The sequence below is a fragment of the Balaenoptera borealis genome (genome assembly GCF_965194805.1).
Source record: "Balaenoptera borealis genome assembly, chromosome: X".
Lineage (NCBI taxonomy): Eukaryota > Metazoa > Chordata > Mammalia > Artiodactyla > Balaenopteridae > Balaenoptera > Balaenoptera borealis.
In genome coordinates, this window is record NC_138881.1 from 106,805,939 (window position 1) to 106,833,830 (window position 27,892).

Consider the following 27,892-nt stretch of genomic DNA (forward strand, 5'->3'; position numbering starts at 1 on the left):
TGCCATAGCAGCAAGACGCCACTGTTGGGGGGAGGTGTGTGAGGGCAGGGGTGGGACCCACCATAGCCTCTTTCCCTACATGCCTCTTTCCCTACATGCGCCCTCTCAGGCAGCAGGACACCACCTACATGAGCTCTGGGAGAGGGTGTCAACCACCACCATCACAGGCTCTGGGGGCATGTGTGAGCCTCTGCTGCTGCTGAGAGCTCTGGGAGTAGGCACCAGCCACTGCATTGGCACACCCTCTATCAGGTCAATGATAATGGCTAGCACATGCTGAGGAAAGAGGCAGCAGGCATCCATACTAATAACAGGCTTTACACCAAAAATATTCAGCCACACAGCCTACACAGGGATACTCCCACATATAAATAGCCGTCCAAGACCACAGTAGATACTCTGTGAATTTAGGACCACAGTTAAGAGAAATATAAGTAAAATGAAGAAGCAGAGGAACCACTCCCAGTTAAAAGACCAAGAGAATTCCTGTGAAAGAACAAACAATGAAACAGACCCCTTCTTCAGTCTAACAGACACTGAGTTCAAAAAGGAGATAATAAAAATGCTAAAGGAATTAAGAAAAGCCATCAACAAAAATGCAGATTACTGTAAAAAGGAACTAGAAGCTATAAAGAGAAGCCAAGAAAAGTTAGTTAGAAAACTCATTTGCTGAGATGAAAGCTGAGCTAAAGGCAATGAATAGCAGAATGAATAATGCAGAAGAATGAATAACTGATCTGGAAGATATCAATAGAATAAAAGAAATCACCCAATCAGAAGAGCAGACAGAAAGCCAAATGAAAAAAAAAAAGAAAGCAATATAAAAGAGACCTATGTGATAATATAAAGTGTGCAAATCTACGCATAATAGGGATTCCAGAAGGAGAGGAAAGAGAAAAGAGGCTCAAAAATGTATTTGAAGAAATTATGACTGAAAACTTTTCAAACCAAAAGAAGGAAACAGATATTCAGGTACAGGAAGCATAGACAGTGTCAAAAATGATGAACCCAAACAGACCTACACCAAAACCTTTTATAATTAAAATGGTAAAAGTTAAAAAGAGGATTTAAAGGCAGCAAGAGAAAAACAAATAAATAGTTAATTACAAGGGAACCCCCATAAGGCTATAAGCTGATTGATTCCTCTATAGAAACGTTGCAGGCAAGAAGGGAGTGGCAAGATATATTCAAAGTTCTAAAAGGGAAAAATCTGCAACCTAGGATACTCTAACCAGCAAGATATCATTTAGAATAGATGGAGAGAAAGAAAGAATTTCTCAGACAAGCAAAACTGAAAAGAATACAGCAATACTAAACCTGTCCTAAATGAAATAGTAACAGGTCTTCTCTAAATAGAAAAGAAGCAAGAATCTATAGGAAGGAGAAAAGCACAATTGGAAAGTAAATCCCTTAAATAAGCCAGATTAAAAGAAAAAAATCAAAATATTTTTGTGAAAACGATGATAACCACATGAACAGCAAAAGAATAAAAATGAAGATGTAGAAGAGGAGGATATCAAAATCATAAAATTGTGGGAGAGGAGAGTAAGAAAATGTAGATTCCTTTTTTTTTTATTTTTTGGAATGTGATATGACTATCAGTCTAAAGCAAGTAGATATGGGAAGGGGATAACATACTTGAAAAACAGGGTAAGCACAAATCAAAAAACATATAATACATTAAAAAAACAAAAATAAGAGAACACAAGCATAAAATAAAAGGAAACAATCAAACCACAAAAAAGAAAAACAAAAAGAGGGGAACAAACAAGAAACACAGAATCATGCTTGCTTTGGCAGCACATATACTAAAATTGGAATGATACAGAGAAGATTAGCATGGCCCTTGCACAAGGATGACATGCAAATTCGTGAAGCATTCCACATTTTTAATCAAAGAGGAAATCAAAAAATGCCTAGAAACAAATGACAACTAAAACATGATGACGCAAAACCTATGGGATGTAGCAAAAGCAGTTCCAAGAGGGAAGTTTATAGCAATACAATCTTACCTCAGAAACAAGAAAAATCTCAAATAAACAACCTAACCTTACACCTAAAGCAACTAGAGAAAGAAGAACAAACAAACAAACAACAGTTAGTAGAAGGAAAGAAATCATGAAGATCAGAGCAGAAATAAATGAAATAGAAATGAAGAAAACAATAGCAAAGATCAGTGAAACTAAAATCTGGTTCTTTGAGAAGATAAACAAAATGGATAAACTTTTAGCCAGATTCATCAAGAAAAAAAGGGAGAGGACTAAAACCAATAAAATTAGAATGAAAAAGGAAAAGTTACAACTGACACAGCAGAAATACAAAGGATTATAAGAGACTACTACAAGCAACTCTATGCCAATAAAATGGACAACCTGGAAGAAATGGACAAATTCTTAGAAAGGTATAACCTTCCAAGACTGAACCAGGAAGACATAGAAAATATGAACAGACCAATTCACAAGTAATGAACTTGAAACCATGATTAAAAATCTTCCAACAAACAAAACTCCAGGACCAGATGCCTTCACTGGGGAATTCTATCAAACATTTAGAAAAGAGCTAATACCTATGCTTCTTAAACTCTTCCAAAAAATTTCAGAGGGAAGAACACCCCCAAGCTCATTCTACGAGGCCACCATCACCCTGATACCAAAACCAGACAAAGATGTCCCCAAATAAGAAAATTACAGGCCAATATCACTGATGAACATAGATGCAAAACTCCTCAACAGAATACTAGCAAACAGAATCCAACAACACATTAAAAGGATCATGCACCATGATCAAGTGGGGTTTATCCCAGGGATGCAAGGATTCTTCAGTACACACAAATTAATCAATGTGATACACCATATTAACAAATTGAAGAATAAAAAAATCATAGATCATCTCAATAGGTAAGTTGAATTCTTTATTATTCTTAAAGTTATGAGCCATTAAATGTTGTCCAGGCTCATGGGTCAAATCAGAGATGGCCAGGACCTAAAGATCAGGTAGGCCATCAGAGATGACATTAGCTCTAAAAAGGGCCCAAGTATTATGAAACAAATTCAAGGAGGTTACCAAAATGTCAGGGGGACCTGGAAGTGGCAACAGTGGATAAACAACAAAAGCAAAACTAAGGAGTGTAAAATAATAAAAGCAACAATTAATGTACAAGAAAAGAGGGGAAATTAGAGTATATTAATAATGAGATATTTATTTTTTTCTTTTCAAAACAGTAAAATTGAAACCAAGGAAATAAAATCCTAACATCAATGGACCTTGAGGGTATGATGCTAAGTGAAACAAGTCACATGGAGAAAGACAAACACAATATGGTTTCACTCATATGTGGAATATAAAAAACAAACAAAAAATGAAATAAATGCACAAACCAAACAAAAATAAACATGTAGATATAGAGAACAGAGTAGTGGTTACCAGAGGGGAAGGGGGGGGTGAGGGCTAAATGGGTAAAGGGGAACAACTGTATGGTGATGGATGGAAATGAAGTTTTTGGTGGTGAGCACACTGCAGGGTATATAGAAGTAGAAATATAATGTTGTATATATGAAACTTACATAATGTTATAAACCAACATTACCTCAATAAATGGCCTAAATGGGAAAAGAGTCTAAAAAAAAAAAGAGTGGATATGTGTTTAACTGATTTACTTTGCTGTACATCTGAAACTAACACAACATTGTAAATCAACTGTACTCCAATAAAAATTTTTAAAAAATAAATTGTATCAACTTGAAAAAAAAGTGGAGAAAATCTAAATATTAAAGAAAATGACTGTGAAATCAAGCAAAAGAGACATGGCATTTTTTAAAGAATAAGTTAATGAGATGTGCAAATATATGCTAATATATTTTGAACGTTTCCCAAGAAAATGCAAATGGGCAAAAAAAGAGAAAACCTGAATAAACCAATGACCTAGAACATTTTTTTTAATATGACAAAATTACTCTAAAATGCATTTGACAAACTTTTTAAAATATGGGTGTTTTCAAAGTTTCAAAAGAACAGATTCTTTCAATTCATTTTACCTATTTATTTTTCAATGTTTCATTTTTAATGTTAAAAAAAATTTAAGGCAGTATATACATGACGTATGAGCTCCACTCTTACTCTTCAAGGCTCCCTGCCCTTCACAGTGATCCCATTGATCTCTTTTATTTTACTTAATAGACGCTCAATAAGGGTTTTTTAAAATTTGCTATGTTGGAGAAAGATTTCCAAAGTGGTATATAAACCTATCATAACACAATAAAATTTTGTAATGATCACTTTTAAAAACAGTAAATTTCATAACAATCTCAAATTATAAATGCCAAAATTTTAAAGTAAGCCCCAGTTAAATAAATATTGCAGTAAATTGAAAGAAATACTACAATACAGACTAGTACAAACTGAGATGTTAAAATATTAGTATTATATAATATAATCCTTCACTTCATTAGATCAAGGAAGAAAACAGAGAAAAATATGGCCATTAATATTCTGAATAGGCATTTGATGAAAAACAGCACATTTTCCTCATTTAGAAAATGTCTAGGAATAATAAATAGTAAAAATAGTAAACTAAGAATAAAAGGGTTTTTAATAGATTAAAACAGTACTTACTGTAGTGCAAATAAAAGATAAAAGGATATCTCTAATTGCCTTTAGTATTTATTATGTTCTATATATTCTCACCATGTTCAATAACATTAGATGTTTAGTTCAAGATAGTGGGCTGAGCATATACTTTCTCCAAAATCCTTTCTAATAATGATGAGGTATGAGAAATTAATAAATTGGTAACAGCACTATAGCACGAGGAATACTATTATCAGCAGACTAGAAATTGAGGCATTTCTCAAAAATATATTAATCAGAAAATATCAGATTGTAAAAGAAACAAGTGTAAAAAAAGATGTTATCGATGTATACACACACATACATATATATATACATAGCATTTTACACTAAAGACAGGCATAGTCAATTTTTTAAAATGACATCAGTGAAAATGGCAAATTATGGAAATCTGAAAGTTTATCCTTCCACAAAAGTAATAAATAAATTGACAAAACTGTCAAACTTTTTTGGAACTGTAGACTCTAATCCAAACCTTATAGCAACCAGGGAAACAATCAAGAAAAGATAGCTGAATCTTAGTAAAACAACTTCATGGTATTTTGACTTATCCTGGTAACCATCCCCACCTTCTCAGTATAGCAGTGGCCTTGAAGACAATAGCTGTGATTACCAGTACAGGTATGTTATACCAGAGAGAGCAATGGACCTTATTCTAAAAAAAAATGTGGTTGTTAGTTTTGACTCATTTTGTGGGTCCCTGAACGGTTGCATCAAAGGACTTGTCTTTATTTAGCCTAACTTGGAACTTTCTAAAGGCTAAGGGAGCTACCAAGGGGGAGGGGACACTTGTGGAAAACACTTAAAAGCAAATGTATTAGCTGCTACTTCTTGAGTTAACACCAGTTGGGGCAAAAAATACTCTAACCAAAATGTTGAGAGATAAGGCTAGGGAATGAGATGCTTTGGGAAATAAGGACTTTGAAAAGGTTCCACATATTCCTGGAAATCTAGAAGGTCATGTGTATGCCAGGGCTAGGTACATGCTCATAAAAGATGTGAGAAGGTTCTAAGCTCCTACTTATCACTAAACTTCAGGGTTTGTGCAAATAGGAATTGAAGTTTAAGACAGAATTGTAAACTCCTTGCTGAGCACTGAAGGTATGCCCCAACGCTCATGCAGAGCCAAGTTGCAAAGATTGGTAGATTTACTGGGTTCCAGACATTTAGAAAATCTCTGTTCAGTAACTAGCTCACCACTAAATTAATGGAAAAGGGACTTCAGTAATAACATAAAATAATATAGAATTGATGAAATTTGTTCATAAAAATCACAAAACAAAACAAAAAACGACTATAACAAGCATCAACAATAAACCCTGGGAAGGGAGGAAAATGTGATTTGCAGAGTTTGCCATATTATAATAGTCAAAATATCCAGTTTTTAACCAAAGTGCAAATACAAATACTGCATGATTCCAGTTATATGAGGTATCTGAAGTAGTGAAATTCATAGAAAAAGAAAGTAGAATGATGTTTGCCAGGGTCTGAGGGGAGGGGAAGGAGGGAAGTTGTTGTTTACTGGGTATACAGTTTCAGATTTCCAAGATGAAAATTTTCTGGAGATGTTTCACAACAATGTGAAAATACATAATGCTACTGAACTGTACACTTAAAAATGGTTGAGATGGTAAATTTTATGTTATGTGCTTTTCACTACAATAAAAAAATCTAACCTTTATTAAGGAGCTACAAAAAGAGGAGCAAACTAAACAAAGCAAGCAGAAGGACAGAAACAAAAAGGACTAGAGTGTAGCTAAATCAAATAAAAAAAAACAATAGAGATAATCAACAAAACCAAAGGATAGTTCTTTGAAAAGATCACCAATATTGACAAGCCATTAGATAAAGTGACGAAGAAAAATAGAGAAGTGTTAAATTACTAGAATTAGGAATGAAAGTAGGGACATTACTACCGACATTAAGAAATAAAAGGGATTACAAGATAACACTATGAATATTTGTATGTTGATATAGACAACCTAGATTAAAAGGACAAATTCCTTTAAACATGCAAACTGCCAAAACTGACTCAAAAATAAATAGAAAATCTGAATAGACCTGTAAAAAGTATAGAGATTAAATAAGTAACAAAAAAACTTCCAATACATAAAAGCCCAAGCCAAGATGGCTACACTTATAATTTCTACCAAACATTTAAAGAATAATAAATGCTAATTCTTTACAAAACCTTCCAGGAATTAAAAAGAGGAATGAACACTTGCCAACTCATTCTATGAGGCTATAATTACCCTGATACCAAAACTACACACAAATACCAAAAGAAAGTACAACAAAAGACTAATCTCTTATAAATATAGATGCAAAAATCATCAACAATACACTAACAAGCCAAACCTAGCAATATATAAAAGAATTAAGCACCATGACCAAGTAGAATTTATTCCAAGAATAAAGGTTGATTTAATATATGAAAATCAATTAATGTAATACACCATATAAATGAATACAGGCAAAAACCACATAATCATCTCAATAGAAACAGAAAAAGCATTTGACAAAAATTCAACACTCCTTCATGATAAAAAATCATTTAAACTAGAATTAAAAAGAAACTTCTTCAACATGATAAACAGCATCTATGAAAAACCCACAGTTAACATCACTGTGATAAAACAATTAAATATTTTCCCTCTAAGATCCAGAATAAGACATGGATGTCTGTTCTTGCCACTTAACTTCAACAATATACTAGAAGTTCTAGCCATAAAAATTATGTGAAAAATGAAATACACATCCAGACTAAAAGAAAGGAATAAAACTACCTCTATTCACAGATGCAAGGATCTTAATATATAGAAAATCCTAAAAATCCATACAAAAATTAGTAGAGTTAATAAACAGGTTCAGCAAATATGAAAGATGCAGAATCCACATATAAATATCAGTTGTATTTCTGTAGAAGAGCAGTGAATAATCCAAAAATAAAATTAAGGAAATAAATCCATTTGTAATAGCATTGAAAATACTTAGGAATATTTTTAAACTAGGAGTTGTTAGGAGCTCAGCTGAGCTGAAAAGAACTCATCTGTCTGGTGTCAGAGTAGCGGAATAAAACAATAAGCCAAAATGGAAGTAACAGTGACATCTTTAATCACATACTGTGATGGCATAAACAAAAGTCTAACCTAAGAAAACACTGACTTTCCCCTGATTCATTCTCCCCCATGGAATGGCACACTCATCAAGGCTCAGGTGGCCAGCAAAGACATGGGTGTGATCCCATTCTCGAGGGAGTATGGAACAAAAGGCTCCTGCAGTTTTATAGAACCAGAGACCATGGGAAGAGAGAGAAGAATGGCTAGGGGTAAAAAAATTCTGAGTACTGAGTTAGAATAAGGAAGAGTGTCTTTAAGGTTTTCCACTTCTTCCCTGATAAGGAGGTCTTGACAGGGTTACATGAAGAAACCTCAGCCAGTGTCCTGAGATAAAGACACACCTAGGAATGAAGGCACTTGCCAGGGAATGCAAATACGTAAAGAAGAGCATGACAGGCCAGATGGACTTGAGTCCTTGACTGCAACTTCCCTCAGAGACTGGAATTCATTGGCTGTGCATGAAGTCTGGTGTGGGAAGGGCAGCATTCCACCTTTGAGACCTGCCAGGTAAAACCTATGTAATTGCTATGGTTGGGCACGAAAAATCACACAGAGGCTTTTGGGCAGGAGCCAGACTCCTCAGGATGTTGAAGACATATACTGAAAACAATAAAATATTGTTGAAATAAACTAAAGAAGATAAATAAATAGAAAGTCACTCCATGTCCATGGGGGTGGAAGAATTAATATTATTAATACAGCACTACTACTCAACAAAATCATCTATAGATTCAATGGAATCTCTGTCAAAATTCCAAGTCCATTTTTTTTTTTTTTTTTACAAATGAGAACCAAATGCTAAAATTCACATGGGAATTTTCCAGAAAGTGTGTGGGAGAACCAACATTAAAACCTCTGTTTTTGACCCCCAATTTAGCTTTTCCCCAATAACATACACTGCTCCATGAATGTGCCAAATAATATAATGTATATAATGTAAAAATAATTTTAAAATCAGTAGCACTACCATTTTTTTCTGACTTCTCATGTGGTTATCTCATACTAAATAGAATAAAAAGATATGTTTGATATCAGTGAGCTAAATAAACACTAGTGTTCATGATATCAAGTTTCCTAATATCTGGCTTATGGTAGGATTTCACTTTCCCTGGCCCTTGAAGTTATAAAGCCATATGACTCACTGTGGCTAATCAAATGTAAACAGACATGGCAGGAATCACTATTAAGCTGATGCTCAACTCTCCAGCCCAACTCTTCCTGTACTGCAGCATATGTGAAAGCATAGGTTTATGGGGTGTCTCCATGAAAATAGGTCCTGAGTAACTACAATGAGCAAAAGCCTTTGGCAATGCACACTGGACCTGTATTATGAATGAAAAATAAACTTTTGTGGTTTTAAGTACTGAGATTTTGAGATCATTTTTTACTGTAGCAAATTATAACTTACCCTTACTAGTTGAGATTTATATAAAATTCAAATGGATTCTTGCTATTGTATTTATCTACACACACGGATGTGTGTGTGTGTGTGTGTGTATCAAAAGTAGGCATTATTCCTATTAATTATCTACAAAATCTAACATAAAAGCATAGAGTTAGAAAATCTAATTCTTATAAAACATTTCAATCTGATTTCTTCTACAAAGTCTACTCTTTTTGTCATGCATAATTCCGTATGAGCTTGTATTAAAAAGAAGCTTTGACAAGCTTTGACCCACATGACATTATGAGATACTTCCTTGAATAGGACAATAAACCTATTAATTACCCTTTAAAAAATAATTTCAAGTCATATCCTTAATACATATTGAACTTTATTCCCAAGATTTAGTAACAATTACACAGTGAAGAAGGGTATCAGATGACATTCTATCCTTATGACAGATGGTTTGATTAAGGTATTCAAAAACATATAAAAGTACAGTAAAGTCAACACCTTGAGCTGCATGGCACTTCCAGGCAGCAGACACTAATTGGAGAAAATGTCTGTATGGGTTTAAAGTCGATTGCTATTCAATTTCTCTCCAAAATATTTGACAGGTCCCCCACCAACAAATTATTTTGAAATCTACATGTAGGAGAACTATCCTAATATATCCTACTTGAGTTTTGAAGAGGGAGAGAATCTTATTAATTAAGATCACATTTTTATCCATGTGCAAATTAAATAGTCTGCCTGAAATATACAAGTATTCCTTTGGGTGATTTATTAAGGAAATATATTGAAATTTTTCTTGGGAGCAGGGAGCACAGAAAGAGGAATCAGTTTTTCTGCTCAAGTAACTGTATGACATCAAAGTATCTAGATAAGAGTGAAAAATTCAGTAGATCACCCCTGATGGCCTTCATCCAACAAAAATGATGTTTAGTGTGCATTTTCATTTCTCAATAAGACTATAAAATTTAATTGGTACAGTCACTATGGAAAACAGTATGGAGGTTCCTCAAAAAAAGCTGAGAACAGAACTACCTATGATCCAGCAGTCCCACTTCTGGGTATTTATCCAAAGAAAATGAAAACACTAACTTGCAAAGATATATGTACCCCCATGTTCACTGCAGCATTATTTACAGTAGCCAAGATATGGAAACAATCTAAGTGTCCATGACAGATAAATGAATAAAGAAAATGTGAGATACACACACACACACACACACACACACACACACACACACACAGGAATATTACTCAGCCATAAAAAGATAAGGGTTAATATCCAAAATATACAAAGAACTCATACAACACAAAATTTTAAAAACAACAACCTGATTAAAAATGGGCAGAAGACCTGAATAGACATTTTTCCAAAGAAGACATACAAATGGCTAACAGACACATGAAAAGGTGATCAACATCAGTAATCATCAGGGAAATGCAAATCAAAACCACAATGGAGAGATCACCTCACACACGTCAGAATGGTTATTTTCAAAATGACAACAAATAACAAGTATTGCCAAGGATGTGGAGAAAAGGGAACCCTCATGCATACTGTTCTCCATAGTGGCTACACCAATTGACATTCCCACCAACAGTATAGGAGGGTTCCCTTTTTTCCACACCCTCTCCAGCATTTATTGTTTGTAGATTTTTTATGATGGTCATTCTGACTGGAGTGTGGTGATACCTCATTATAGTTTTGATTTGCATTTCTCTAATACTTAGTGATGCTGAGCATTTTTTCATGTGCCTGTTGGCCATCTGTATGTCTTCTTTGGAGAAATGTCTACTTAGGTCTTCTGCCCATTTTTTGTTTGGATTGTTGGTTTTATTTGATATTAAGTTGTATGAGCTGTTTATATATTTTGGAAATTAATCCCTTTTCAGTTGCATCATTTGCAAATAGTTTCTCCCATTCTGTAGGTTGTCTTTTTGTTTTGTTTATGGTTCCCTTGGCTGTGCAAAAGCTTTTAAGTTTTATTAGATCCCATTTGTTTAGTTTTATTTTTATTTCGAATACTCTAGGAGACGGATCCAAAAAGATATTGCTGCAATTTATGTCAAAGAGTATTCTGCCTATGTTTTCCTCTAGTTTTATAGTATCTGGTCTTACATCTAGGTCTTTAATCCATTTTGAGTTTATTTTTATATATGGTGTTAGAGAATACTTGAATTTCATTCTTCTACATGTAGCTGTACAGTTTTCCCAGCACCACTTATTGAATAGACTGTCTTTTCTCCATTGTATATTCTTGCCTCCTTTGTCAGAGATGAATTGACCATAAGTGCATGGGTTTGGTTCTTGACTCTCTATCCTCTTCCATTGATCTATGTGTCTGTTTTTGTGCCAGTACCATACTGTTTTGATTAATGTAGCTTTGTAGTATAGTCAGAAATCAGGGAGTCTGATTCCTCCAGCTCTGTTTCTCTTTTTCAAGATTGCATTGTCTAAGGGAGGTTCAAGATGGTGGAAGAGTAAGACGTGGAGATCACCTTCCTCCCTACAGATACCTCAGAAATACATCTACATGTGGAACTGCTCCTATAGAACACCTACTGAACACTGGCAGAAGACCTCAGACCTCCCAAAAGGCAAGAAACTCCCCACGTACCTGGGTGGGGCAAAAGAAAAAAGAAAAAACAGAGACAAAGAATAGGGATGGGGCCTGCACCAGTGGGAGGGAGCTGTGAAGGAAGAAAGATTTCCACACACTAGGAAGCCCCTTCACGGACGGAGACTGCAGGTGGCAGAGGGGGGAAGCTTCAGAGCCATGGAGGAGAGCGCAGCCACAGGGGTGCGGAGGGCAAAGCAGAGAGATTTCCGCATAGAGGAGCAGTGCCGACCAGCACTCACAAGCCCGAGAGGCGTCTCTGCTCACCTGCCGGGGCGGGCAGGGTCTGGAAGCTGAGGCTCGGGCTTTGGTCGGATCCCAGGGAGAGTACTGGGGTTGGCTGCGTAAACACAGCCCGAAGGGGGCTAGTGCACAATAGCTAGCCAGGAGGGAGACCGAGAAAAAGTCTGGACCTTCCGAAGAGTCAAGAGACTTTTTCTTCCCTCTTTGTTTCCTGGTCCGCGAGGAGAGGGGATTAAGAGCACCGCTTAAAGGAGCTCCAGAGATAGACGCAAGCCGTGGCTATCAGCGTGGACTCCAGATACAGGCATGAGACGCTAAGGCTGCTGCTGCTGCCACCAAGAAGCCTGTGAGCAAGGATAGTTCACTATCTACACTGCCCCTCCAGGGAGCCTGTGCAGCCCGCCACTGCCAGGGTCCCGTGATCCAGGGACAACTTCCCCAGGAGAACGCATGGCGCGCCTAAGGCTGTTGCAATGTCACGTTGGCCTCTGCCGCCATAGCTTTGCCCCGCATCCGCACCCCTCCCTCCCCCTGGCCTAAGTGAGCCAGAGCCCCTGAATCAGCTGCTCCTTTAACCCCATCCTGTCTGAGCGAAGAACAGACCCCTTCAGCTGACCTACATGCAGAGGAGGGTCCAAATCCAAAGCTGAACCCCAGGAGCTGTGCGAACAAAGAAGAGAAAGGGAAATTTCTCCCAGCAACCTCAGGAGCAACGGATTAAATCTCCACAATCAACGATGTACCCTGCATCTGTGGAATACCTGAATAGACAACAAATCATCCCAAATTGAGGAGATGGACTTTGGGAGCAAAGATTTTTTTTTTCCTCTTTTTCCTCTTTTTGTGAGTGTGTATGCATATGCTTCTGTGTGAGATTTTGTCTGTATAGCTTTGCTTTTACCATTTGTCCTAGGGTTCTGCCTGGCCGTTTTTTGGGGCTTTTTTTTTATTTTACATTAAAAATTTTTTTTCTTAATAATCACTTTTTATCTTAATAACTGTATTTTATTTTATTTTCCTTTATTTTATTTTATTTTACTTTATTTTATCCTCTTTCTTTCTTTCTTTCTATTTTTTCTCCCTTTTATTCTGAGCTATGTGGATGAAAGGCTCTTGGTGCTCCAGCCAGGAGTCAGTGCTGTGCCTCTGAGGTGGGAGAGCCAAATTCAGGACACTGGTCCACAAGAGACCTCCCAGCTCCACGTAATATCAAACGGCGAAAATCTCCCAGAGATCTCCATCTCAATGCCAAGACCCAGCTTCACTCAACAACCAGGAAGCTACAGTGCTGGACACCCTATGTCAAACAACTAGCAAGAGAGAAACACAACCCCATCCATTAGCAGAGAGGCTGCCTAAAATCATAATAAGGCCACAGACACCCCAAAACACACCACCAGACGTGGACCTGCCCACCAGAAAGACAAGATCCAGCCTCATCCACCAGAACACAGGCACTAGTCCCCTCCACCAGGAAGCCTACACAACCCACTGAACCAACCTTAGCCACTGGGGACAGACACCAAAAACAACGGGAACTACAAACGTGCAGCCTGCGAAAAGGAGACCCCAAACACAGTAAGTTAAGCAAAATGAGAAGACATAAAAACACACAGCAGATGAAGGAGCAAGGTAAAAACCCACCAGACCTAACAAATGAAGAGGAAATAAGCAGTCTACCTGAAAAAGAATTCAGAATAATGATAGTAAAGATGATCCAAAATCTTAGAAATAGAATACAGGAAATACAAGAAACATTTAACAAGGAAGTAAAAAAACTAAAGAGCAAACAAACAATGATGAACAACACAATAAATGAAATTAAAAATTATCTAGAATGGATCAATAGCAGAATAACTGAGGCAGAAGAACGGATAAGTGACCTGGAAGATAAAACAGTGGAAATAACTACTACAGAGCAGAATAAAGAAAAAAGAATGAAAAGAACTGAGAGCAGTCTCACAGACCTCTGGGACAACATTAAACGCACCAACATTCGAATTATAGGGGTCCCAGAAGAGGAAGAGAAAAAGAAAGTGACTGAGAAAATATTTGAAGAGATTATAGTTGAAAACTTTCCTAATATGCGAAAGGAAATAGTTAATCAAGTCCAGGAAGCACAGAGAGTCCCATACAGCATAAATCCAAGTAGAAACACACCAAGCCACATATTAATCAAACTGTCAAAAATTAAATACAAAGAAAACATATTAAAAGCAGCAAGGGAAAAACCACAAATAACACACAAGGGAATCCCCATAAGGTTAACAGCTGATCTTTCAGCAGAAACTCTGGAAGCCAGAAGGGAGTGGCAGGACATATTTTAAGTGATGAAGGAGAAAAACCTACAACCAAGATTACTCTACACAGCAAGGATCTCATTCAGATTTGACAGAGAAATTAAAACCTTTACAGACAAGCAAAAGCTAAGAGAATTCAGCACTACCAAACCAGCTTTACAACAAATGCTAAAGGAACTTCTCTAGGCAGGAAACACAAGAGAAGGAAAAGACCTACATTAACAAACCCAAAACAATTCAGAAAATGGGAATAGGAACATACATATCGATAATTACCTTAAATGTAAATGGATTAAATGCTCCAACCAAAACACATAGGCTGGCTGAATGGATACAAAAACAAGACCCATATATATGCTGTCTACAAGAGACCCACTTCAGACGTAGGGACACATATAGACTGAAAAAGTGAGGGGATGGAAAAAGATATTCCATGCAAATGGAAATCAAAAGAAAGCTGGAGTAGCAATTCTCATATCAGACAAAATAGACTTTAAAATAAAGACTACTACAAGAGACAAAGAAGGACACTACATAATGATCAAGGGAGCGATCCAAGAAGGTATAACAATTGTAAATATTTATGCACCCAACATAGGAGCACCTCAATACATAAGGCAAATAAATACTAACAGCCATAAAAGGGGAAATCGACAGTAACACAGTCATAGTAAGGGACTTCAACACCCCCCTTTCACCAATGGACAGATCATCCAAAATGAAAATAAATAAGGAAACACAAGCTTTAAATGATAAATTAAACAAGACAGACTTAATTTATATTTATAGGACATTCCATCCAAAAACAGGAGAATACACATTCTTCTCAAGTGCTCATGGAACATTCTCCAGGATAGATCATATCTTGGATCACAAATAAAGCCTTGGTAAATTTAAGAAAATTGAAATCATATCAAGTACCTTTTCCGACCACAACTCTATGCAACTAGATATCAATTATAGGAAAAAATCTGCAAAAAATACAAACACATGGAGGCTAAACAATACACTACTTAATAACCAAGATATCACTGAAGAAATTAAAGAGGAAATCAAAAAATACCTAGTAACAAATGACAATGAAAACACGAAGACCCAAAACCTATGGAATGCAGCAAAAGCAGTTCTAAGAGGGAAGTTTATAGCAATTCAATCCTACCTTAAGCAACAAGAAACAACTCAAATAAACAACCTAACCTTACACCTAAAGGAACCAGAGAAAGAAGAACAAAAAAACCCCAAAGTTAGCAGAAGGAAAGAAATCATAAAGATCAGATCAAAAATACATGAAAAAGAAATGAAGGAAATGATAGCAAAGATCAATAAAACTAAAAGCTGGTTGTTTGAGAAGATAAACAAAATTGATAAACCATTAGCCAGACTCATCAAGAAAAAAAGGGAGAAGACTCAAATCAATAGAATTAGAAATGAAAAAGGAGAAGTAACAACTGACACTGCAGAAATACAAACGATCATGAGAGATTACTACAAGCAACTCTATGCCAATAAAATGGACAACCTGGAAGAAATGGACAAATTCTTAAAAATGCACAACCTGCCAAGACTGAACCAGGAAGAAATAGAAAATATGAACAGACCAATCACAAGCACTGAAATTGAAACTGTGATTAAAAATCTTCCAACAAACAAAAGCCCAGGACCAGATGGCTTCACAGGTGAATTCTATCAATCAAACATTTAGAGAAGAGCTAACATCTATCCTTCTCAAACTCTTCCAAAATATAGCAGAGGGAGGAACACTCCCAAACTCATTCTATGAGGCCACCATCACCCTGATACCAAAACCAGACAAAGATGTCACAAAGAAAGAAAACTACAGGCCTATATCACTGATGAACATAGATGCAAAAATCCTCAACAAAATACTAGCAAACAGAATCCAACAGCTCATTAAAAGGATCACACACCATGATCAAAGTGGGGTTTATCCCAGGAATGCAAGGATTCTTCAATATACGCAAATCAATCAATGTGATACACCATATTAACAAATTGAAGGAGAAAAACCATATGATCATCTCAATAGATGCAGAGAAAGCTTTCGACAAAATTCAACACCCATTTATGATAAAAACCCTGCAGAAAATAGGCATAGAGGGAACTTTCCTCAACATAATAAAGGCCATATATGACAAACCCACAGCCAACATCGTCCTCAATGGTGAAAAACTGAAACCATTTCCACTAAGATCAGGAACAAGACAAGGTTGCCCACTCTCACCACTATTATTCAACATAGTTTTGGACGTTTTAGCCACAGCAATCAGAGAAGAAAAAGAAATAAAAGGAATCCAAATCGGAAAAGAAGAAGTAAAGCTGTCACTGTTTGCAGATGACATGATACTATACATAGAGAATCCTAAAGATGCTACCAGAAAACTACTAGAGCTAATCAATGAATTTGGTAAAGTAGCAGGATACAAAATTAATGCACAGAAATCTCTTGCATTTCTATACACTAATGATGAAAAATCTGAAAGTGAAATTAAGAAAACACTCCCGTTTACTATTGCAACAAAAAGAATAAAATACCTAGGAATAAACCTACCTAAGGAGACAAAAGACCTGTATACAGAAATTTATAAGACACTGATGAAAGAAATTAAAGATGATACAAATAGATGGAGAGATATACCATGTTCTTGGATTGGAAGAATCAACATTGTGAAAATGACTCTACTACCCAAAGCAATCTATAGATTCAATGCAATCCCTATCAAACTACCACTGGCATTTTTCACAGAACTAGAACAAAAAATTTCACAATTTGTATGGAAACACAAAAGACCCCGAATAGCCAAAGCAATCTTGAGAACGAAAAATGGAGCTGGAGGAATCAGGCTCCCTGACTTCAGACTATACTACAAAGCTACAGTAATCAAGACAGTATGGTACTGGCACAAAAACAGAAATATAGATCAATGGAACAGGACAGAAAGTCCAGAGATAAACCCACACACATATGGTCACCTTATCTTTGATAAAGGAGGCAAGAATATACAATGGAGAAAAGACAGCCTCTTCAATAAGTGGTGCTGGGAAATCTGGACAGGTACATGTAAAAGTATGAAATTAGAACACTCCCTAACACCATACACAAAAATAAACTCAAAATGGATTAAAGACCTATATGTAAGGCCAGACACTATCAAACTCTTAGAGGAAAACATAGGCAGAACACTCTATGACATAAATCACAGCAAGATCCTTTTGGACCCACCTCCTAGAGAAATGGAAATAAAAACAAAAATAAACAAGTGGGACCTAATGAAACTTAAAAGCTTTTGCACAGCAAAGGAAACCATAAACAAGATGAAAAGACAACCCTCAGAATGGGAGAAAATATTTCCAAATGAAGCAACTGACAAAGGATTAATCTCCACAATTTACAAGCAGCTCATGCAGCTCAATATCAAAAAAAACAAACAACCCAATCCAAAAATGGGCAGAAGACCTAAATAGACATTTCTCCAAAGAAGATATACAGATGGCCAACAGACACATGAAAGAATGCTCAACATCATTAATCATTAGAGAAATGCAAATCAAAACTACAATGAGATATCATCTCACAGCAGTCAGAATGGCCATCAAAAAATCTAGAAACAATAAATGCTGGAGAGGGTGCGGAGAAAAGGGAACACTCTTGCACTGTTGGTGGGAATGTAAATTGATATAGCCACTATGGAGAACAGTATGGAGGTTCCTTAAAAAACTAAAACTAGAACTACCATACGACCCAGCAATCCCACTACTGGGCATATACCCGAGAAAACCATAATTCAAAAAGAGTCATGTACCAAAATGTTCATTGCAGCTCTATTTACAATACCCAGGACATGGAAGCAACCGAAGTGTCCATCAACAGATGAATGGGTAAAGAAGATGTGGCACATATATACAATGGAATATTACTCAGCCATAAAAAAAACGAAATTGAGTTATTTGTAGTGAGGTGGATGGACCTAGAGTCTGTCATACAGAGTGAAGTAAGTCAGAAAGAGAAAAACAAATACCGTATGCTAACACATATATATGGAATCTAAGACAAAAAACAAAAAGGTAATGAAGAACCTAGGGGCAAGACGGGAATAAAGACACAGACCTACTGGAGAATGGACTTGAGGATATGGGGAGGGGGAAGGGTAAGCTGTGACAAAGTGAGAGAGTGGCATGGACATATATACACTACCAAATGTAAAATAGATAGCTAGTGGGAAGCAGCCGCATAGCACAGGGAGATCAGCTCGGTGCTTTGTGACCACCTAGAGGGGTGGGATAGGGAGGGGGGGTGGGAGGGAGACGCAAGAGGGAAGAGATATGGGAACATATGTATATGTATAACTGATTCACTTCGTTATAAAGCAGAAACTAACACACAATTGTAAAGCAATTATACTCCAATAAAGATGTTAAAAAAAAAAAAGATTGGTTTGTCTGTTTAGGGTCTTTTGTGTTTCCATACAAATTTTTAAATATTTTGTTGTAGTTCTGTAAAAAAAATGTCATTGGTAATTTGTTAGAGATTACACTGAATATGTAGTTCGCCTTGGGTAGTATGGTCATGTTAACAATATTGATTCTTCTAATTCAAGAACATGGTATATTTTTCCATCTGTGTCATCAATTTCTTTCAACAGCGCCTTATCGTTTTTAGAGTACATGTCTTTTGCCTCTCTTTTAGTGGAGAGGAATTTGTTGTCATGTTGTTACCTTTTTCTCCTAATAGAATAACCTCCCTTTCTCATTCCATCTTTTCAAATCCTAACCATTCTTTAAAGCCCAACTTATATGTTGTATTTGTATAACTGTATGATATAATTTCTTTTAGATATTCTTTGTGATTTTCTGTAACTGGCCTTGTCTAACTGCTATTGCTATTGTCTAACCCTAATCTGCTTTTCAGGTCAAAAACTGAGTATTTATGGGACCTGCATGCTCCTGGATACCCTGTGTAAACCTTGAAGGATGCTGGTTCCTATCTCTGACCAGTTTCACATAGCAGTCATTCTTTTGGTCAGATTTCCTGTTTCATAGGGCTTTGTATTCTTTCTTGTATGGGAATTCCTAGGTTTAAAAATGCTTAATAAATTCATTCTCTCTCTCCCTCTCTGTCTCTCACATCCCTGCCCCCTTTCCCTCCCTCCCTCTCTCCCCCACTTTCCCTCTCTCTTTCCTCCTTCTCCCTTCCCTCCTTCTCTCAATAAAGTAAAACTTTCAGAAATGAGAAGGGGAAAAATAAAATACCTCTCTCTCTCTCTCCTCATTCTTGAAGGTTTTTCTTGGCAATTTGACAATAACTCTGCCTTAAAGCAAAAACTGAGTTTGTTTATAGAGGGAACAAGTTATGTGCAAATATATTAGTAAGGTTGCAACTTGCAAGTCTATGGCAGACAAAAAATAATTCACTGCCTAAATGCTTTTGTGATTCTGAGAAAAGTATTTTTGTAAGACATATTAAGGAAGACTTTGTGAGAAAATGTAACATACAAACAATCCACACATATTTATGAAATCCAAGCACATAATGTCTTACTAGCAGGCCACAACAACTGTATTAAGTAGATAAGGGGAAATCTATTGAAGCAAATGAATTTTTAGTTGAAAACTGAATTCCAAACATGACCCATATTTGTACTATAATATAGATGTTCAATAAGTATAGTCACATTATATTTGTTACTCTGCTTTATTTTTCTTCTTAGCAGTTAACACTTTTATAATGTATATTTGTATATCATCTGTTTCTCTGCTAAAACATAAGCTATATGTTTATGTTTATGTGTGCAAAGGATAGTCATTCTTCACTGCTATATCCTCGACACTTAGAAAAATGCCTGACTCATAGTTTGTACTCAATGAATATACGTTGCATGAATGAAAGATGAAGGAAAGGAGGTAGTCCTTGGAAGTTAAGATGCAATTTCTTTAAAAATCTTAGAGTATCTTCTGATATGCTTTTTTATTTTCAAAATGTCAATCTGATACCAGTGATAATTAACACACATCTTTTTGATGACAGTGACAAACCATTGTCTGGGTAATGAAACATAATGAACACCAATATGCCTGCTTCTGGGCCAGTCATACTGACACTTTACAATAATTATTATAATTTACAGTAATTTAAACTAACTTAATAAACCAGCATTGAATATATTATCTCAACCTTTGGTTTTAAGAAGCAATAGCACTAATTGGAAGATATTATTTTAATCACCTATTTTGAACTGTAGGGCAAAATATAACTTTCAAAAGCAGTCTTTTGGTTTTTCTAAGGAGTTTTTGAATAATTAAAAAAATTCAGAGGCAATCCGACAGCAGGAAGCCAAAATTTCATGCTAAATAACAATACTTATGCATTTCTGAAAGTTCAAACTCCTACTACAAGTATCCTACCATGGAGGTAAATCTCTCCAGATGAAGTTGGAATTGTTGGTTGAAACTGTGTATGTACATTATTGTATCTTTATGTTTGCCTTCAAATTGTGACCTTTTTATAACTCAAAGCCCTTTGATATAATTTGCCATTTATATGTAAAAATGATGTAATATTTTGACAGTAGATACCCTGAAGATCAAATCGAAGAGTCTACATTCTATTTGCTTTCAAATTATTATTTCAAATGGAACAAATTTTAAATGATCTTGCACGACATATCAGGTACTTCCACTTGAGACCATGATTAACTTGTACCTGAATAGTTATCATACTATGAATAATTAGAAAACTGACAAAAATATAAGAAGCAAATATTTTTCAGGCATTGGAAAATAGACAGTGCATGACTGTGATCCATGAGAAAATCAAAACAAATGAAATGAGCCCTACTATTGTCTGGATTTTCTGCATCAAGGCATTTATTTGATACTGGCTGAGAGAGGCAGAACCCAAGCAAAGGACAGATGTCTCATTGAGCAAGGGAGAGAAGAAACTGGAGTTCACAGAAACTGAAATAGCTAGAATAACCAGGGCCAAGTAGGAGAGAGAATGTAGATATGCAGAGAAAGTACTCTCAAACCTGAATAGTTTGAATTGAGTGTCTGAATAAAAAAATTAGAATAAAATACATGTACATCCTATTGGTTCTATTTCTTTGGAGAAACCTAACACAGTGTCTTGACAAAAATAGTTTAGAACAGGCGCCAAACATATAATGCACAAAAAAGCAGCAACAACAAACGCCATATAAAGAATCTGATTTACAAAGTTAACACATTATCATGTTAATAAGTACATTTTCAACAAAAAAATAATGATACTCAAAGAAACAAGTAAGTTTCACCCATTTTCTCTTTCTCTCACACACACACACACGCACACACACACAATTATTGGTTTGGCCAAAAAGTTCCTTCGGTTTTTAAGTAAAAATAAGAGACACATTTTTCATTTTCACCAAGAACTTTATTGAACAATGTATTCACCCTTCTGTTCCATTACCTTCTGCCATTTTTCAGGCAACTTCATAATTCCATCTTCCCAAAACTTTTAATCTTTTTGAGCAAAGAACTATTCCAGGTGCCTTTTACAGTCTTCCAGGGAATTGAAATTTTTTCCATTAAGAGAATTTCATAAAGATGTAAATAAATGTAAATCTGAAGGTGCACTATCTGGTGAATATGGCAGATGAATCAGAACTTCCCAGCCAAGCTCTAACAGTTTTTGCCTGGTCATCAAAGAAACATATGGTCTTGCATTATCCTGATGGAAGGTTATGCGTTTTCTGTTGACTAATTCTGGATGCTTTTCGTCCAGTTTTGCTTTCAGTTGGTCTAATTGGGAGCAGTACTTGTTGGAATTAATTGTTTCATTTTCTGGAAGGAGCTCATAATAGAGGACTCCTTTCCAATCCCACCATAAACACAACATCGCTTTCTTTGGATGAAGACCAGCCTTTGGTGTGGTTGGTGGTGGTTCATTTTGCTTGCCCCACGATCTCTTCCATTCCACATTATTGTACAGTATCCATTTTTCATCACCCATCACAATTTGTTTTAAAAACGGAACGTTTTCATTACGTTTCAGTAGAGAATCGCTTGAGGAAATATGGTCAAGAAGGTTTTTTTCACTTAACTTGTGTGGAACCCAAACATCAAAGCGATTAATATAATCAAGCTGGTGCAAATGATTCTCAACGCTTGATTTGGATATTTTGAGTATGTTGGCTACCTCCCACATGGTATAAGGTTGATTGTTCTCAGTTAATGTCTCAATTTGATCACTATCAACTTCAACTGGTCTATCTGACCGTGGAGCATCGTCCAGCAAGAAATCTCCAGCACAAAACTTCACAAACCACTTTTGACACGTTCAATCAGTCACAGCACCTACTCCATATACTGCACAAATCCTTTTTTGCATTTTGGTTGTGTTTTTACCTTCCTTGAAATAATAAAGTATAATATACTGAAAATGTTGCTTTTTTTCTTCCATCTTCAATATTAAAATGGCTACACAAAAATTCACTAATTTTGATAAGTCTTTTCTTAAATGCACGCTGATATGACAGCGGTCACATACAATCTAACAAAACTGTTTTGAATGAAGTTAAAGACAACTAAGTGCTACTAGAGCCATCTTAATGGAAAAAAATGAACAAACCTTTTGGCCAACCCAGTAATAGAAACTATGCCTGAGGAAGCCCAGCCATTGGACTTTATAGACAAATAATTTAATCAGCTATTATAAATATGTTCAAAGAACTATAAGGAATTGTGAAAAGCATGTATCAGCAAAAACACAATATCAATAAAGTGATACAAATTATAAAAAAGAGCCAAATAGGGATTCTGGAGTTGAAGTGTACAGTAAGTAAAATAAAAAAGTTCACTACAGGGTGCTAACAGACATTTGATTAGGCAGAAGAAAGAATCAGTGAACCTGAAGAGAGATCAGATGAGATTATCTAGTCCAAGGAGCAGAAAAGAAAAAGAATGAAAAAAATAAAAGTGCCTAAAGATATTTGTGGGACACCATTGAGTGTACCAAGATGCACATAATGGGATCTGCAGAAAGAGAGAAGAGAGAGGAAGGGTTAGAAGGATTGTTTGAAGAAATAATGGCTAAAAACTTCCCACGTGAATCTATACATGAATCTATACATCCAAGAAGCTCAAGAACTCCAAAGGATAAACACAAAAGGTACACACTGAGACACATTATAATCAAACTATAGAAAGAAAAAGACAAAGGAGAGAATCTTGAAATCAAGAAAGAAGAGACTCATTATATGCAAGGGATCCTCAATAAGATTAACAGCCAATTTCTCATCAAAAAACATGGAGGCTAGAAAGAAGTAGGATGACATTTTTAAAGTGTTGAAATTTTAAAAAACAACAGCAACCCTGCCAACCAAGAATTCTAGATATGGAAAAACTACCCTTCAAAAATTAAGGAGAAATTATGACATTTCCAGATAAACAAAAGCTGAAGGAGTTTGTTTCTAGCACATCTGCACTGCAAGAAATCCTAAAGGGAATTCATCAGGCTTAAATGAAAGGAGACCAGACTTTAACTCAAAGCCGTATGAAGAAATAAGAACTCTAATAGAGGTAAGTTCACAGGTAAATATAAAAGTCAGTGTTATTACATTTTTGGTCCGTAACACCACTTTCTTTTTTCCTGTATGAGTTAAAATGTAAACCCATCGAACAATATTATAAATCTTTGTTAATAGGAACATAATGCATAAAGATTTAATTTGTGGCAGTAACAACATGAAGAGGAAAAAGCTGTATAGGAGCAGAGTTTTTGCATACTACTGAGGCTAAACTGGCATTAGTACAAACTAGATTGTTCTAAATTAAAAATGTTAAATATAATCCCCAGAGTAACCACTATATACCTATAACGTATACAGAAAATTAAATGAAAAGAGAGTCAATACAGTACACTAGAAATATCAACTGAACATAAAAGAAGGCAGAAATGGATCAATTAATGAACAAAAAACATATGAGATAAATAGAAAACAAATAGCAAAATGATAGAAGTAGTCCTTCCTTATCAGTAATTATTTTAAGTGAATGGATTGAAAACACCCTTTGAAAGTCAGAGGTTGGTAAACAGATAAAGAAATAAGATTCAAGTACACATTGTAAATAAGAGTCTCACTTTAGCTATAAAGGCACAAATAGATTGAAGTTAAAGGATGGAAAAAGACATTCTATGGAAATAGTAACTAAAAGAGAGCTGTGTTGTCTTTACTAGTATCAGACAAAATAGAAAATAGACATTGAGATAAAAATTGTTACAAGAGATAAAAAAAGGACATTATATATTGATAAAGGAGTTGATCCATCAAGGTGACATAACAATTATAAACTATATACACTTAACAACAAAGCCTCAATATATATGAAGTTAAACTGACAGAACTGAATGGAGAAATAGAAAGTTTAACAATAATAATTGGAGAATTCAATAACCACTTTTAATAATGGATATAAGAACTAGACAGAAGATCTCTAGGTAAACAGAGGACTTGACCTATACTATATATCAACTAGACCTAACACATATAAATGCACTCCCTTACCCCCCAAACAGCAGAATATATAGTCTTCAAAAATGCACATGGAACTTTTTTCAGGATAGACCATATGTTTAAACTCAAAACAAATCTCAACAAAATTAAAAATAGTGAAGTCATACAAAATATTTTCTTTGACCACAATTGAATAAAACTAGAAAGTACTAACAGAAGAAAGCTGGAAAATTTACAAATATGTGGAAATTAAACACTCAAATAACCAATTGGTCAAAGAAGTAAACACAAGAGGAATTATAAAACACTTTGTAAGAAATAAAAACAAAACCACAACACACCAAACTTTTGGGATGCATCAAAATCAATGCTGAGAATAAATCTTATAGCTGTAAATGCCTACATTAAAAAGGAAGAAATTGGGCTTCCCTGGTGGCGCAGTGGTTGAGAGTCTGCCTGCCAGTGCAGGGGACATGGGTTCGAGCCCTGGTCTGGGAGGATACCACATGCCGCAGAGCAATTAGGCCCGTGAGCCACAACTACTGAGCCTGCGCGTCTGGGGCCTGTGCTCCGCAACAGGAGAGGCCAGGATAGTGAGAGGCCCGCGCACCGCAATGGAGAGTGGCCCCCGCTTGCCACAACTAGAGAGGGCCCTAGCACAGAGGCGAAGACCCAACACGGCCAAAAATAAATAAATAAATAAATAAAGGAGTTCCTTTAAAAAAAAAAAAAAAAGTCTGTTTATAAAAAAAAAAAAAAAAAGAGAAGAAAGATCTCAAATCAGTAACCTAACTTTACACCTTAAGGAACTAGAAAACAAAGGGCAAACTAACTCAAAGCTAGCAGAAGGAAGGACATAATGAAAATTATAGTTAGATAAAACAAATAGGGAACAGAAGAACAATAGAGAAAATCAATAAAACCAAAAGTGCTTTTTTTAGACATAAGATGAATTTTTAAAATATTTAGCTAGATTGACTACAAAAAAAGAGAGAAGCCTCAAATTACTAAAATCATCATAGTAAGTGAAGTAAGTGAGAAAAAGATAAATACCATATGATATCACTTATATGCGGAATCTAAAATATGACATGAATGAACCTATCTGTGAAACAGAAACAGACTCACAGACATAGAGAACAGACTTGTGGTTGCCAAGGGGGCTGGGGGGTGGGGAAAGATGGACTGGGAGTTTGGGATTAGCAGATGCAAACTATTATATATAGGATGGATAAACAACAAGGTCCTACTGTATAGCACAGGGAACTATATTCAATAACCTATGATAAAACATAATGGAAAATAATTTTTAAAAGAATGTGTATATATATATGTATATATATATATACATATATATATATGTAACTGAATCACCTTACTGTACAGCAGAAATTAACACATTGTAAATCAAATATACTTCAATTAAAAAAATTTATGAGGTCACTACTATTGAATTTACAGAAATAAAAAGGCTTGTAAGAGAATGATAGCAACATATGTAAACCAAAAAATTAGAAAAATAAATGAAATGTACAAATCCCTAGAAATACACAAACTACCACAACTGTATACACAAATGTATATAACAAAACAGAAACAGACTCACAGATATAGAGAACTAGTGGTTACCAGTGGGGTGAGGGAAGTGGGAGGGGCAAAATAGGGGTATGGGATTAAGAGATACAAACTACTATGTATAAAATAAGCAACAAGGATATATTTGTACAGCAAAGGGAAATATAGCCATTATTTTGTAATAACTTTACATGGAGTATAATCTATAAATAAACTAAATCACTGTTTTACACCTGAAACTAATATAATATTTTAAATCATCTGTATTTCAACTTAAAAAAAAAGAATAAAATGCTTAAAAGTAAATGTTATAAGGAGCACAATAGAAGAATGAAAGCTATATATAAAAGGTTGAAATCTTGAAGCTGAAAAATACAAACTTAAATGAACCATTTCACTGCACAGACATAGCAGAAGTACAGAAACTGTGAAAAAAAAAAGATTTCTGAACTTAACACAAGTCAATAAAAACTATCCAAACTGAAGCACACACACAAAAAAATGAATGAAAATAAATTAACAAATCCTCAGTAAATTGTGAGACAGTATCAAGCAATCTGAGATACATGCAATTATAGTCCCCAAAGAAAAGGGAATAACGATAATAATAAAATAATAACAATGATAATTTGTTTATAACATATATAAGAGTAAACTGAATTAAACATTGGACAAAGGAAGTTTTGGAATATTACAAGTTAAGTGGTACACTTATTTGAAGATAGACTGTGATACTTTCAAGATGAATATTGTAAAGACTAAAACAATAAATGATTAGATAAAAATAAGACAATAGAGGAAATAAATGAAATGCTAAAAACACTCAAAGAGGAAACAGGAAAGGAAGGAAACAAATAAAGGAAAATGTAGTCATAAATAAATAAGACAGGAGGATTAAAACAAACATTTCTACAGCAACATGGATGGACCTAGAGATTGTCATACTGAGTGAAGTCAGACACAGAAAGAAAAATATCATATGATATCGGTTATATGTGGAATGTAAAAAAAAATGGTGTAAAACAGAAGTAGAGACATGGATGTAGAAAAACTTATGGTTACCAGGGGATAAGGGGGTGGGGAGGGATAAACTGGGAGATTGGGACTGACATATACACACTACTATAGGTAACTTATAAGAACCTGCTATATAGCACAGGGAACTCTACTCAATACTCTGTAATGGCCTATATGGGAAAAGAATCTTAAAAAAAAGAGTGGATATATGTATATATATAACTGGTTCACTTTCCTGTACACCTGAATTTAACACAACATTGTAAATCAACTATACTCCAATAAAAATTTAAAAAAAGGAAATACTAAAAAAACCCAAACATTTCAACATTGAAATGATGCTGTTAATGTAAATGGTCTGTAAATATATAGTCCTAAATATATGTGGTATACAAGAAACATGCTAATTTTAGAGGCAAAGATTCCTTTAAAATAAAAGGGTCCAGTCATGAGAGAAGATGGCGGAAGAGTAAGACGCGGAGATCAC